Here is a 17,204-nt window from a genome sequence, read left to right as displayed (position 1 = left end):
TCTGCAGCACCCTCGGCCCGTCCTCAAGGCACCCTGGGATTCCGCAGCACCCAGTTTGGGGGAGAATGATCTAATATTATACAACCTAACTGATATGAAGCAACCTCTTCTGGCTAAATGACAGGTGCTGTTTGTTGTAATAAACACATTCCCTCACACAAACCCTGATTTTGTTTGGGCCCATTATCTGTTGTGCCATTGGGGCTGTAAATGTCCAATATCTGCTTAGATTGATTCATACACATATCACTGGCACAATATTCAGAATAACAAATCTTCATGGGAGAGCCAAAGCATTTGCATCAGGCTTTAATCTACATTTCAGGCCTTGTGCCTTGTGGGATAGAGGATCGAATCTGACCTTTGCATTGATCTCATCCTGTTTTCTGCGCTAATCCATTGTGTGAAACCACAGCGCCTGCGGGAATTGAGCAATTATCATTGCAATGGCAAGCAGGTCTCCTTGCTGTCACAGGTCTGAATGTGTTAATTCTGCTGAAATGTGGAACACAAGGGATCGATAGGGATATGGTGCTTTGAATCCCGTATTAGCTTTTATTCCACATGTAAAAGGAAGAAAAGGACTTTGATGAAACATTTTGAAGATCACACCTATTCTACCCTAGACAAGGACCAGCCACACACCAGAATAAATGTTAGCATCGTACATTCCTGCAAACCAAGGACATGTAACATTTTTGCTATGTGGATACGTTGGAACATTTTGTTTCTTTACATTTCAGTGAAGCTGTGGTTAACAAGTGGTTAGGCTCCAATTTGTTATTATTAAGAAAATATCATGGTTTGGCTTAAGATACCTTTGGTACCACAATCCCTACTGGAAGTGCAGTAATGTCTCCTTAAAAAACAATTACTTTTTGTGCAATGATAGGTATACAACATGCAAATGTAATGTTTTGATGGTTTACAAAAATGTACTATGCCAACATTTTCCTCTACCGACTGGGCTGGAAGGACCTCAACTAGTATTCATTATTGCCAGTGATGGCAATGGCCCTGCCTTTTAACAATGCATAGTAATAAAAATAACCCTGTATAAAATTGGGAAAACATTATGAAACTAGTATATTTCAAAGATGCAGTATCAACACAAAACATGTTTTGAAGTTCTTACTTTTCTGTTTTATATATACTATACATACATCAGTTACTTTAGGTCTAATTGACACATCAGGCTGTATATTTGAATAAGTACAGCTTAGTGACTTCTACACAGGAGATTGAAGAACATAACATTCACTCAGGTAATTGTTAGGCATAGGGCATAACAAATGGTGCTTCCTTGTGCATTTAAAATAAATATCCACTTGCTGCAGCATATGAATGTGGTGGGGTCAGATGTGGGTAAAGACAGATGACAGACTCTAATCATCCTTAAGGGGATTCCTTAAATTGATAAGTAGCCAAGCAGCGAAAGATGCATCTTTAAAGCTCGAATTGATCTCTGCATCTATTCAAGTCACAGTCCAGCTTGCTCCCCATAAGTACAGGCATAAAGGGGCAAAGGTTTGCTGCGGAGGGAGCCTCACGTGTTTGCATCATGGATGCATGGTGGCTGTAGCAGCAAAGCTCATGTTGAATTAAACAAGGGTAAGTACTATTGCTTTTCAACTTGTCATTTGTAAAAGGAAGAATGGGTTATTTCTTCTTCCAGCTTGGTCTTGTTCCCAGGGCTTCAAAATACACTGCTAGAGCAGCATTCTTGGCATAACTGTACAGATGCTGGGTGCACTCTATAGCGTCTGTAGGAGATGTTCTGGGCTTTTAACCAACTCCAATAAAAAAAAAAAAAATTAGCATCATTTTAGACATTTAGCGCAACAGACATAGATTTAAGAGTGCAAAAGTCTGCTTAGTGTGGGTGGGAGGAGAGGTAGATGGGTCCAACAAGCACAGGACTTTCACCCAGGTAATTAGAGTTTCTGTCTTGTGCAAAACTAAAAATCAACATTAAGATATTTTTTGACATCAGTCGTTAGTCACATGAGTGACAGTCTTTTCCAATCCCCAATTACGTAGAGGGTCATCTCACGTGACTTACCACCAACCTCTTTTGTGTCAAGACCTGCTGACCCTCTGTGTCAAGATCAAGCAACAAGATGTAAAAATGCCAGCAGAAGTTTTTTTTTAAGGCATGATACAAAAAAATGGTTTTGGTATCTATAGCTGACTTCAAAACTCATGATAACTGAACGAGGTTAATTTTTACATAATTCACCGTTTTTCATATTCTTATGGCCAAAGTTATTCATAGTTAAGGGCAAGGCCATTTGAGTAACCTGCTGTCTGCAAAGCATTTCTTCAGTTTGCTAGATGCCCCTTTTACAGAAAGATTACGCTATAGCGCTACAAAGAAGGCATCATTCCACTACAGTCTGTGATTCTACACTGCATCGCAGCATCCCGCAATCAAAGCAGCGTGACCAGTGTGACATGTAACACAACGGCATCAGCGTCAGTATGTCACAGTGTGGTCACACACGTGACATGTCATCAAAACGTCACACCCATCCTTCCGTCTTTCCGGCTTTACATTTAACACAGACCTTGATAAAGTGCTGTTACTATGCCTTCTCCTGGCTGATACCACTTTGTCCCCCCTTTACGCGATCCGACATTATATACAGAGTAGCAAAGCGGCATAACGCAACAATATTTGCTACTTGAACAGGCATTGTAAATACAGCTGGAGTCTGTGAGTCAGATCGACCTCTGCTCTTCCACAGCTCCAACCTCTTGTCCAAATACAATTCTGGCTATAAAAAAACCAAGATGGCAACAGCCATTATGCCGAATTCTAGGCTTCAAAATGGCAGTCCTCAAACTGGTGGGTGACGTCATGGTAGCTACATCTATTGTTATATCATCTATGGTCAAGATGCAATGCAAAAGGTGGGCCTAATCATCATTATAGTGACTCCTCTGCACAAGAGTCAAACTATAATTAATACAAGGAAGAAAATGCATTGTTTCTTTAAAGGTTATATAATGTTGTGAATGTTTTCCATATTATTACATTTTTCCCTCAAAAGATATGTTAAACCTTTTAAATTATTACACTAAAACATCTTGTATTTTTAACAAATATGAACTGGCATGTAAAGTAATTATTGCCCTTACGTACAGTTATGACAGGACTTGTTTGAGGAGGTCTACGCTCCTCTGAGCTGACAGCCGGCACTGTGCTCCTCCAACAGCAGACGGTCCCAGTTTATTCTCTCGTCACATTTTCATTCATTCAGGTTTAATTTTTCAATCAAATCCTCCCAACTCAATAGAGCTTTGTATCGTCTTAGAGTAACAAGCTGCTGTTTGACATGCTGCCCGTCAACTTGACTGAAAGCCATCAAGAACGCTTTTGCCAGTCAATTTTTGTCGACGATGAGTGGGCGCTGTTCGTGTCTGGAGTCTGTGGCCCCCCTGAGTTCCTCATAAATCAAATAGATTGAAAGAAAAGCCACCCCTCCACTGATGATAATCAGCTCCTTCAAAGTACTTGCAGAATAATGCCACAGTGAGTCCCACTGTGCAGACAAAATGTTATCTTTGGTCACCACTGATTCACATACTTGTTCTGAGTATGTGAATGATGATAATGCAGTGACGGACATGTCTATTTATGCAATTGTTTTTGTAAGATCTTTCAGACGGTACACTTTCTTCAGGATCAGTTATCACATGACTCTGTTTCACTTCTTCGTATTTTGTAATATCTCTGCGGCAGGTGCTCCTGAATGGGTTACTCCCATGGCATTTGTCAAACTATAGAGGGATCAGAAAGCTTCCTGGTGTCTATGAGTTAATTAGTCTCCATGGGTTTTCAGCGGCTGCTCAGATACCAGGGCAAGCCTCTTTGATGGGCTCAGATCCTACTGAGACCTGACCTTTCACTCGACTTCAGTCTGCATTAGGTGGTACAATTATTCTTCAAAGCATGCTGTTTTATCTTTCATTGTCCATTGATGAGGCTTGTGAATTTTTACATTGTGATTTTTTATACCAGTTTAATTTCCAGGTATATTAACAGTAACTAGCCATAAAAATCAGGTTAAAAAAATAATAAGTGTGGAACAGTTGGATGGCAGACTATACAAAAAAACACAAAACATTTTCTGATAGCGTCGTCGATCGTCACTGGATCATTAAAAAGGGTTCATCCTTTGGGGAAAATAAATATGCTTAGCAAATTTCACGACAGTTATAGAAAGTGACATTGTGGCATGAGGATGGTGTTAGACAAAGAGTCTGCTAACAAATCCTTCTAACTAATTCAGCCTAAAGAGGGGGCCCTCTCATGGTAAGCTGAGCCAACATCTGAAACAACCTGTTTGTCAGAGTGATGTGTGTTACAGGATTATAATCCTCTAGAGGACTTAATTCCAGAACTTGCAGAGCTGGCACGGGATTTCTTAACTCTCTTGAAATCTGAGACTTGATTTCTTTCAAAAACATGGAAAGAAGTTACAAGTTACAAAAAAATTACTAATTATTATTTGTTGGTTACAAAGCCGTGCAGAGTGATGCAGAATTGTATAAAGGAATTAGAAGTCATTGCCATTATATAGGGTTATTATATCATGGCTAACAACAGGTCCGATTGCTTGATTTGACACATTCAGCACAATCTAAAGTTGACACAAACTAACTAGGCTTCAACAGTCTGAATTTGACAAATTGAGTGGGTGACTTCTAAAGGTAAAGTCTTCTTAGTCCAACATTTCTTCACTTTGCATATACACTATAAAGGTCAATATCTTACATCATACACTAAAATATTGATCTAGCTCTAATGAAGACACAATGCCATGCACACACAATGGAAAGTCATGGAGACTGTTATCGTTCTGCAATGATGACATTTCTGTTAATTGTCTTTTTGCAACTTCATATCAATACACATCAAATTCAGAATTGAGTGGAGATGACAAGTTAACCTGACTTCCAATTAATTCTTAACCCTAACCCTACAGCAATAACATGCCGCTTTCTCCAGATGGTACTGAATGTCCAAGAGGAGTGAATATGTCTGCAGGTTTTCAATAGCAAAGTATGTGGCTCAACCATTACCAAGATCTGTGCGAATGAACCAGGTTTCCTGTTAAGGGGAAAACGCTTGCTGCTGATTCTCAAGGACAGGTTGTGAATAACTCTGGTATTTCCAATCAGAGGGTAGACATATTTGCCTTAGAGGGCAAGAATTTGTTTTAGCAAACAAGAAAATTACAAATAAGATATGTTTTTTTGAAAACTTTCAAATGAATATGGGTTTAGAAATCTCTTAATGCTGCGCTTATGAAACCTTATTCAATTTTGTATTTTGTGCTAAGGTCAAATGGAGAAAACAAGTTATTGGATTTATTTTGTAGTGTGTTTAAAAAAGAAGTGCACTGACTTATGAGGCTCACATCCAAAAGAAGTTTTTCACCACTGGAAAAATGGCCATGGTCATGAAACTTTACTGTCTGCAAATACTTTTGAAATTGGTGCTACATGACCAGTGAAAACAGAGAAAAAGCACTGTGGCATTCGCTTTTTCTCAAGAGGTAGAAAACATACAACTACCAAAGTAAAGAGCACCACACCAGAATAATAAATTATCCTGTTGATTAGAGACATAATGCAAACTCATTTGTTTCACCAAATGGTGGCCAGATGAATTTTGTAACAGTTAAATGGTAAGCTAAAACATGTTTCTGAGGCGAGAAATGTGCGACACAGTGCCAGAGTCTTGCTGGTTTTACCGTTTGATCTCATTTTTTTAGCTTCTGTTTTCACTATTCAGTAAAAAGTATGGTGTCCACTTCCTGTTCACAAACTCTCACTATTACAACTAAACAGAGCCCTAAAATATGCATCTGAAAACCTTGACCTCCTAGTTGACAAATAGGCAGTGCAGATGATCTAGACTAAACCCTTGAAATGTAAAAGTGATCTAGGTAGAATCTAGGTGGAAAAAAATGGGTTCAAGAATATACCCTTGAAATAATAAAAACTTCATGATAGAACCCCTTTGGTGGTTTTTAGGAGAAACCTTGGAATACAAAAGGGATCTTGGTAGATTCCCCTGGTTGGGTTCTCGATAGCACCCATAGAAGGTGGAAAGGTTATTGATAGACATGCCAAAAGGTTATGGATAGTCATAGGGGATTCGGGGTCAAACTAGATCCTTGATGGATCTAGGTATTACCCTTTATGTTGGGTTCTGGGTAAATACCTCTGAAATCATTACAGTCAAAACCTTAATAAAAGGTTCTACAGGGAACCAAAAAGAGTTCTCCATCTGGAAGAAGCCATAGAACCCCATATGGTTCTAGTTTGCACTTTTATTACTAAGAGTGTAATTAAACCACATACTGACTACTACTGTTTGCCACACTGACTGTCAGTTTCATAGTTTTGCTTAAAGTTAAAATTTGAGAGAAATGTGCTTTGGGCTGGTCTGTGTGTCATTCATGCATCCATCCACATCCTTCTCTACAGCCGGGAGCTCTACCTTCACAGGGATCCGGAGGAGTTCCCAGATGACTCAGTTAAATATAATCCCTCCAGTGGGTTTTGGATCTGGTCCCAGGTCTCCTCCCAGTCGCATGCCTAGAATAGCTGCTGGCCTTTCTAACCACCTCCACTAGCTCCTATCAACAACGAGGCGCAGAGGTGCCACTCAAACTCTGTCCTGATGTAAGGTGAGCCCAGGCAACCTAAAAGGGATTAGGACTGGGTCTATGATGCCAATGATACATACAAGTGCCACAGTGAAATTCATCCAATCACAAGTTCTAGGGGCTGTTTTAGGGGCCATAATAAAATTATTAGGGAATAAGAGAAGGTGTAAGGTTTTGTATTTCTGGGAGGCTGGGGGGGGGGAACCTTTTTTTTTCATAATCACAGATTAATTCTTCTCTATTGTAATTTATTGTGAAAAAAAAAATTGTAATAGAAATAATGTAAATCATTATATCACAAAGATGGGTTTCATTTTGATGTTTGGTAAAAGTCAAATGGAGGCTCCAAATCCATTATCGCTTATATGACTAAATATATGACAGTCTACTTCCCACATCAATAACAAAGATACAGTCCCTTAATTTATTATAGTGGCTTTAACTCTTCTGGCTTGATTTCTTTCAAAAACATGCAAAGAAGGCAATGAACGAGGAAGAAAGAAATTACCCAAAACTTGCAAGAAATTAGTAAAAAAGAAAATTATTATGAGAAAATTACCTGAAATTGTTAAATAAATAAATATGGTAAAAACAAAAACAAAACCAAAAACTAAAGTCCTTTAAAAACTGATTTATGAATCAATAACATTTTGTAACATCATTTTAAAATATGTAATTATGATCATTATAATATCGTTTTCCCCAAGCTTTTTTTCCCCAGACATTTTGGCCTAGCTTTTAAAAAATAATTTTCTAGATCTAATCATTTCTTGCAGTTTGTGAAACATTTATTACCAAAGTGCTCATTGCCTTTTTTCATGTTTTTGAAAAAAAAAATCACTCCAATCAGCTCAGTGTTAAATGATTTAAATACTTATTAAATCCATCTGAAAGCGGCACAAGGACAGTGATGTCACTCCAGGTTTCAAAAGGTTATTATGTCCATATGGTACTCTGATTTTAAAAATATCGTGCTAATCCACAAAACACTAAAATAGGCCTAACACCTTCAAGAAACATGATGCGATACTCTTACAAAGACTATAGTGTTCCTTCACTACTGCTACCACACCAACAGGCTGTCCTTAGATGTCCCTTGTCTGATGTTTGCTGTGCGACAGCATGATCTCTTGGAGATCCATCGGGTGATAATTTGTTATGAAACTTTCCGTACTGATTCTAAACTCTGACCAATGAGCGGTGTGAGTGAGTAAGAGATGTGTGGTAACACAAACTGGAAGGAGAAATAAGCCAAAGCTAACACGTTATGTCACATCATTGTGAGGCTCTGAAGCTTTAGAGTGGTGTGATGTGGTGTGTGTGAGCTGGTATTGAGTGTGTCGCTGCTGGGGCGCTCTGCTGCAGCGCATTGCTGTGGTAAGCTGGCGGAAACATGCCCAGATGAAATGTCACGCCTTTTCAAGAAAGTGTCACTCAGAGGACTGACTCTATTCTCTCTGCTGCCTCTTCGCATTAGGGTCCCGATTAATGACCGTCCCTACAGTACTGCAGGATCTCTGTGCGTTTGAGAAACACAAGTACGTCACAGCTCCTCTTTGTGTCTCATTTCAGTGATTAGGGTCCATAAATCTATGGCGATGAGACTTCATGTCCTAAAAGCCTGCAAATGTTGTCCAATCTCACAATTAGGACAGACTGATTTTATCACCTAGTCAGTGTCATCCACTTTGTTAAAGAATCTGACTGAGGCCTCTGGTTTGGCAGCAGCGCAAATGGTTGCTGACTCAGAGGTGTGATAAGGCTGGTGATCATCGGCTGAATAAAATAATGAACGTAGTCATCGTGACATCATTCGTTTTGCAATTTAGCCATCACCATGTTGAGTTTTGGAGACAGAGGTGACTACATTTGGACGACAGGGTGGAGCTAACCCTAACACTAGCTGCTAGCTTGGTTAGCATGTGGAACTTACAGCTATGGACAACTGTGACAATGCTAATGCAAACTTTTGCTAGCAACAGTCTTAAAAACTAAATGTACTTTATAAAAAAAGTGAAGTCTTTTAGTACAACCAAACACTGAATAAAACTTGTAACCGATACGTTACAATTAACTTTAAGGAGCCCGCACTGGTATTTAAGTATGACATACACAATCTCATACACATACACAATCTCATCCCAACGTATCAAAAATTGCTGCTTGGTCAGTGCTGTTCACACATATATAAATTATGAGGTAAAGACTGATTGATTGTCACAATAAACTAAATATTAAACTGAAATCAGGAATTGGATCACTCAAGGTTTGACTCCTTATGGATAGCGTGTCTCTGGTGCTTCCATTTAAGCCTGGATTTTACTCAAATGCACGGATGTGTGCCTGAAGGGACATGCAGGAGACATTTTCAGATATGTCAAAATAATAAAAATGTGAGTTTGAAAACATACTTTTTTTCACTGAACAGATGCCATCTGTGATAAAAAATGATCTCAGTCCTTGAGGCGTCAAATATCAAAACTGAGATGGGAGCTTTAAGAGTCGTTGGTACATTTCTTGCCAGATACGATTGAAGGATTTTGTGGTAAACAGCAAGTTTTACTTTAAATGAAGATTAAAGACCAAGTACAAAGTGCTTTCTGCTGCAGAACAAACAGATATTGTCTCACACAGCATGTAATATTAATCCAAAAATGGTGAAAGTACTTCAGATGTGTTGATTCATTAGAAATTCAGAAACCAGTGGCAATATGTAGACATAGCAAAGAAAGGTGTTTTATAATAGCTATAGAACTTTCTTGTTTTCCATGTGATTATCATGAGGCATAGATACACAGCATAATAACACACTAAAAATATCTTTTTAGCAGGCTGCAGGCATCATGTCCTATAGAAAAAAAATTACTGATTAATTGATTTGAATAATTGATGCTCGCCCCAGCTCCCTATTCATTTTCATGAAGGCTGAGGGGAATGTTCAGGAGGGAAGACATTAGGATGGTTTTATCACTTTTCAGTCTACGGAAGTAGCTCGACGGTGATTATGATGATCTAACTGCAAAACGGATAAAATCTCCCAGCCTTCTATGGCAGAGCAGCTTGAAAAAGGTGAAGTTCACCTTATCATTTTATTTTAAAACCTTGATGACAGGCAGCGGTAATTGTTCTCTAGACCGCAGGAGAAAAAGTAGATTGTAAGTAGACGGGGTGGATGCAGTGTTGCCCCTAAGGGGTGGCCAAGGGGGTGGGGGGTGGGGCATGGCCACCCTTATACATTTGCTGGTGCCCTCACTGTCCAGCCAATAAGACTGTGATTGATTCAAAGAAATACAAACAACCCAAAATGTTTTTATCTTAGTGCAGAATTCTGATGGGTTCAGTCAGACAAAATAGGTTTGGCTATGCGTGACTAGGTAAAGGGATACTTTGCTGTTTTTTAACCAGCTTTGTATCGTAATAATGTGGGTAGTATGTAGATGAAATGTGGTAGTTCATCTAACCAGTGCCTAGATATCCACCCTCCCCCACTGGTGAAACTACACTAGATGATGCAAACTCGTGCAAAAAAAGACATCTGACAGAGTTCTGCTGGCTCTCAGGTTGTAGCTGGAACTACAGCTTGTATTTCCACATCTCTGTATTGCCCGCCATCCATGCCGCCACCATGGACACAAAGAGTATAGAAGCACATCAAGAGACAGACCCACTCCTCTCTCTGTCTCTCAAACTGGGACCAATATCCCCATCAACTGTAAAACTAGGCAGTGGTGAACAGACATAAATCAAGATTATGTCACTGCACTGCCTATTTCTTGCCAAAGATGTTTTCAGAAATGTATTTCAGTGCCATTTTACCTATACTAGCAAGAGTTTGCAAACTTTAAGAGGGCATCATACTGTTTGCTGCACAGTGAAAAGAAGCGCTGATCAAATATAAACAAAGATTCTGTAACTGAGTTGTTTATTTCTCACCTCAAATGTTTTCAGAAACATTTTTGCCTGTCATATGAGATCGCTTTTTGCCAGTTGGACGCTATTGTTTCAAATGGACAGAGACACATTACATCACCAACCAGCTGGAGCGTTTATTGGTCTGGTGCAGTGCGGTGCATTGTGATAGTAGTAATTTTTCTCCCTCTTGAGCAAAAGCATCTTTTTTCTCTGTTTTCTCTGGTCATGTGGCATCAATAGCAAAAGTATTTGTGTATTTCAACTGCAGAGACAGCCTAGTCTTATTAATAACAGGCCATCTTTCCAATAGTGACACCACTCTTTAAATGTGACTGACTGCAGCTCTCACTCTGGATTTCAAATATAAGAATTAATGGGTATATTTTGCAGTAAAAATCAAGGACATTAGTGCTAAAACACTATGAAAAAAAAGCTCCCTCAGGTTATACCATTTACTTTTGACATGCCACGGTGCAGTCTAGGAAAACACCACTCAAACGTACCAACACTAAGGCAAAATGTGCAGTACGGAAGACTGTGGGCTGAATTGAGGGCTTGTTGAGGGGGAGGTGAAACACACACACAAACACACACACACACACACACACACACACACACACACACACACACATACACACACACACACACACAGGCACAGCTGTTGAGCCTACATCATTTTTGTTTTTCTGAACAGAGAGGCAGAGTGAGTCACTGTTGACCATATGGACCTGTGATCCTTCAAGTCAACATGGAGTGCATCACAAATAGTATTGGTCTGCGCTACAGCAAAATAAGGCAATTATTACAGGTAATTGGAACATTCAATGTATTCAACGTTGGCTTTTAAAAGTGGTGTGAAGAACCTTGAATCAACCCAGGTCTGAGAGCTGGAGGTCGACAGACCGTCAAAGCCGTCACATTGCTCCGCAACATTTTATATCTACTTCTCTCCTCAGTTTTATAATGCTGTGCATTTTAAATGAATTCAAGAGGCAAAGAAAATGTATAAATACTGCAATCATAGTCATTGAGAGACTACTTATGAACATACTGGATGTATGATTTAACTGTGTGTAATAGTAAATACCATGAAACTTGACTGAATCTTGCACAAGGTGTAATGGATGAGTTATAAATCAGCAGGTTAAAGTTATTTCTTGATTTGAATCATATTACATGAATATTTTTATGGCATATGACACAAGATACCTTGATTCTTATTCTTATTCCTTGAGACTTCGTAAGCGCTACAGTGATGTGCAGGAATGTGCAAAAAATTGACCATGGAAAGTGCAAAAATGTACAGAACTGTAAATTTGCAATGAACATAAATTGCCTGGTTATGGTTACAAATTAACATACAGCCAGCATACCTCAGCACCAATTCAATCAATGTCATAAAAGCAAACAGCTTATTTAACAATAAAATGTGCTAATTCAAACTCAACTGGACTAGTGTTTAAAAGTAGATAAGAACATAAAAAATGCAGATGGAAATACGAATTTATGCTAAGTAGTCTTACAGATGTGGGCAATGGTTGGACTAATAATAAATTATGCAAATAAAACATGCTCAGAATGCTCAGTTCACGCACTTTTATGTAACACTTAAGATAATGACTGTAGGTTGCCTGTGGTTTTGGCTTTAGCAAGTTAAATTATCAGCAAGTTAAAAATACTTACAGTTCAGGCTCTGCACAAGGTCCTCCCAAAGGCCAGATTGTTGCACCGTGGGTCATACTGTACTCTGTAATAGTAACAGGCAGCCATTAGCTTAAAAAATACAGTAAAGATAAAATGAAGCATAATGAAGTATACATTTTCGATTCCCAGATTGTTATCCCCTGACTTTCCATGTTGCTCTTTTTGCACCTACATGTATGTAGCAGTAAGTTGGGAAGAACTTTGCTGTATGTTGTAAGTATGGGTAAAATGGTATATAAATCAATAAATGAACATCATACTGTACAAATAATCAGTTACAAGCTACAAGTGTGAAACTAAAATAGATCCCAAAGAATAACAGAATAACTAAATAATAGTTCCCAAGGAAAAGTAATAAATTCACCTGCACATACAGTGGACATGGATCGGTACAATCTACTTTTCTATTATGAGACAAATCTTAAATTAACTCCACGAAGGACCGAAACCTATTGCTTTGATTGCTGTTGGACATGATTCAATAATTTCTCTTTGTTCTGTCACATCATTGACTGTCGTCACCAATGTTTGTTCTCCAACACTCTAATTTCACACTAATAACGCAGAGTGTTTGCCAATAATAATTGATTCATCAGTAGCTCCCAGCTGTGGATCTGCTCCTCTTTAGATAACCGCGCTGGGTTTCTGCTGGTGCCTTTAAATGGCTATATAATACTGTTTGTTTTGTTTTTTTCTCAATAATTATATGACTCATATAATACGATAGAACACTATACAACATTAAAGGTATAATTCTTAATAGCTTTTTTTAATGTTCTAATTTAAATTTTCTATGAAGGTTAAGGAACAAAAAATGTGTTTGTTTTGTATTTAACGTTTGAAATTTGGAGATGGCAAGCACTCTTGCATTGTAATTTGCTCACAAACCTCTGAATGCCCTGTAAGTCTAGAAATTTATATTTTGTTGGGTAACATTAGGACATTTTGTAAATTCATCTAAATCTCAGGGTCTAAGAATATTGGTTACCAGCTGGGAAGTTTCAAGAAAAATTGCCTCACTGCATTCAAAAGGCTTCTATTGGGACTAACATCATCAAACATGAATACAGTTGTGTTCACTAAATCCTCAAAAGTCATATCCAATTTGTGCAATTCCAAGTCTGTTTAGGGATCCCAATATGTAGAAATATTCAAATATACCATTTTGAAAAATGGCAGTTGCACTTATTTCCTCACCAATATCAAGCATAACATTTAGCTCATTGCTGTCGTCTAGTTTCATATGATACCAGTATCTTGACTTTAGCTTAAGTTCAGCTTAGACTCTCATACCTGGTGCTACTTTCCCTTTGATACTTTCTTCTTCTTTTTCTCTTTACACCACTGCATCTATTTTTGTTCTTCTGCACTGGCGATAGCTAAGGTTGGAGGCATTATGCTTTTAGGTTGTCTGTCTGTACGCCTGCCTGTGTGCTGGGCCAGCTGGCCCATTTTTGTGAACACAATATCTCAAGAACACCTTGAAAAAATGTCTTCATATTCAGCACAAACACAAAAATGGTGAGGCTCTGACGTCAAAGGTCAAGTGTTACATCATGATGTTCCACAAAAACACTTTTCTGGCCATTACTGTATGTCATAATTTAGGACCAGAAGGAGCGACATTTAGTCAGATACTGAATTGGTGACACTAATCTTGGGTGTCTACTTTGAAACTGTGCTGGGGGAAAGATGTCGGTGAAGCATCCATGCTTTCTACAGACATGGATGTAAACAATAAACGCCACTTGACTGCTTCATAGAGGCGTACAACTGTGTGGTGGTATTTCTAGTTAACTCCTGGTTTGAGGCATTTCGACTTGTCAGCTAGTCAGGCTGCACTTTTGCTTTACATCTTTACATTAGTAGGGTGTGTAACTGCACCTCCGACCCCCACGCTCAGAGGTACAGATGACCCTTTGACCCCAGGGTTAATTCTCGACTTTAAGTATTTCCCTCCACTTATGCCTCTCAGCACTACCACTGTTTGTCCACGACTGTGGTCAACAAGACCTCTGTATTTCCAAATTGATTTCAATTGATTAGCAAATTAACGCAGTTGGAAAATTCTTTGGAGTGAATTCAGCTCACATAATGCTGCAAATGAAGCTGCTGTGGAGTATTGATTTTTTTCTCTCATGTTACGCACACTTCTAGACACAATCATGTTTTATGGTGAAGGAGTGTTAGGAGCGGCCCCAAGCACATAGGCCCTGCTCATCCTTGGGGAAACACACGTTTTCTTCTTGCCTGTCAGACAGATACTTGGCAAGGTGATACCCTTTGTCTAAGTGTGTATCGACCCGTTTCTGTCTTCAGTTTCATTTAAGGGCATTGCTCTTTTAAGCTGTGTGTCGTGTCCCATGTCAAAGTTGTAAGATCACTGGCTGTGGCAGATTTCACTTGCTAAGTAAAGATGACGTCAAAACATGATGGTGTTTGATGACAGTTCTGCTGCATTAAGTTTGACTGTTTTTTCATTGTTTTTTCATTCAGCTGTGCATCAGGTGTTTATCAATGTTATTGGACTGCAATGTTTCCTTGGAGCATGGCTTTTTTTAAAGATAAATTTCACTTTAATACAAGCTGAGTCTTATCTTTGTAGCTGTGGTAATTGTTCTCATTCCTAATAAATACACAAGAGAAAATAATGGATGGTCTAGTTATGCTCTTTTTTCGTGTTACCTTAAAATTAAGTTTTTTGTATTAGTGGTTCCCATCTTTTTGGCTTTTAAATTGCCTGACATCAGACAAAATTGTCAACTTGTTACAGGTCTTTTTCATCTTAGTCTGACATTGGGTCCACGCGAACCAATAGATATTAAAAAAGGGATTAAATATTCCTTAACCAATCACTAGAGACCAATGTTTCCACCTGAAATGTCATTTGAAGTCCACTCTGATTCGTAATCATGCCGAGATACTGGTTTTGCAGGGATATAAAGAGTGCAGCAAAGTGAAGTAAATCAAAACATTTTGGACCATATTAACAAACTCAATTGCAATATCAATCTTGTTTACGGTGCATTGTTGTTATTATTCCTCACTGGTTCCAGCACACCATTTGACAATGGCATTAGTCTCACCTGTGGCACTGACTGGCTAATCGTCATTCCCATGGCTGCACGCATTGGATTGTGTTTTATTTTAACCAAAAAAATAAAACTATGTTAGACAAATGAGTGAAGTTGGTGGATTCAAGGGTCTGGACCCAGACAACCTTTAAAATTAAACCATATATGGTTCACGGTTGACAGCAGACAGTCAACACCGTCAGGATGGCACCATACGCAAAAAACCAAGTAGTCCGACAGCATTGCAGAACGTAATGATAGGTTGCTATGGTGATGCTGTATTATTTACAATGCAGCTGCAGCTGATGGGAATGTCATTACTTTTACGGATATTTGGTCATAAAGCCGATAATGACACTGACTATCCATCTGGTACCCTAAGTGTGAGGTGCCAGGAGGCAGTGATGGAGGTCATGTTTAACAATTACTGAAAGCGCCACCTCGCTTATTATCTCCCAATCAATTAGAGCCTGGTCCTCTCACAGCTGATATTAATCACTGATTTAATTAAGAGATTGGACAGGATGTGCTCAGCGATTATAGGGGGTATATCATACCGTGACATACAGTATATCACAAATACCAATTAAAAGTTGGTCCATTTGTATTTTTTCACTGAAGCAGACATATTTATTTCTGAGTTTTGGTTAAGCAAAGAAGTATTAATGCACATGTTGAATTTTAATACAATCCTTTTAAACACACACAGCTTAAAGGCAAATAAACGTTGCCTCGCGGTGCTTTTAAACCACTTTAATCTGTACAGAGCTTGGTGTAGAATTCCCCTCACAGTCCAGAGACATGCGACTCACCTGTCTGTGTGATGCCCTTCTGTGTTCATCCGAACGGACTGGCAGACTGTCCCTGGTGTCTTGCTGTTTTCCGTCTTGTGCTCACTGGTCGAGGTAAGTAACCTGCTGCCTTTAAGACAAAGAATTTGTAATCAGAATCAGGATCAGAAATACTTCATTGATCCCCAGCGGGGAATTGTAGTTCATTATAGGCCCTCTGATGCCAAGCATAGAGTTTTACATAAAGTAAGACATAAGCACCAACACAAAGTATGTAAACATAATAAAATTAACAGAAATGCGGCAACAATAATAAACAATTAGCACTAGTATAGAAATATTTTTTTAAAATATATTACGTGCTGAGTGTGTAAAGTATATAGAAATACAAAATATAAAAAAGCAATACAGGATTAATAAGTAACAATCACTACTGCGAGAAATTTTAAAATTATAAATATGTTTAATGTGCTGTGTGTAAAAATATAAAACATGTCTTATGCTATAATGCAATGTGTAAAACTAGTATGTAAAGCTAGAAATATAAAATACTATGTGTGTAATGCTACAGTATACACAGATATATACATGAGTTAGGAGAACAATAAGAATATATACAATACAGTATATACAATATGTGTAACTAACTAACATTTCAGGCTGTATTATCTGATGTTTTTTTTAAATAACTAACACAGGCAGTAAGTATCAGTTTCATCAGTGTTTGTTATGGTTGTTATGGCAATACTGAGACATGATACAACTGTTAACAAAAAGAGTCAGAATACGCACCTGCTACTTGCCAATTGGTGCACAAAAGGGAGTGTATCATTGCTGGATAACAGTTATTAACAGTTATTATTAACATTTATTAACAGTTATTTTTGGAAAAAAACAAAACACCCCATTAAGGAACAGTGTGGATGCATGGAATTGTTTTTATGGCATTGCAGAGTTATTAAAGTGTCAAGCACAGTCTACAGTTTGGACTAATTTGATTTTGTGTATAGGGGAGCAGGGAGGTGCTGTGGATCCAGTGG

The sequence above is a fragment of the Plectropomus leopardus genome, chromosome 17 (genome assembly GCF_026936395.1).
Source record: "Plectropomus leopardus strain MGB_pleo_1.0 chromosome 17, ASM2693639v1, whole genome shotgun sequence".
Lineage (NCBI taxonomy): Eukaryota > Metazoa > Chordata > Actinopteri > Perciformes > Serranidae > Plectropomus > Plectropomus leopardus.
This window is presented reverse-complemented; position numbering follows the sequence as displayed.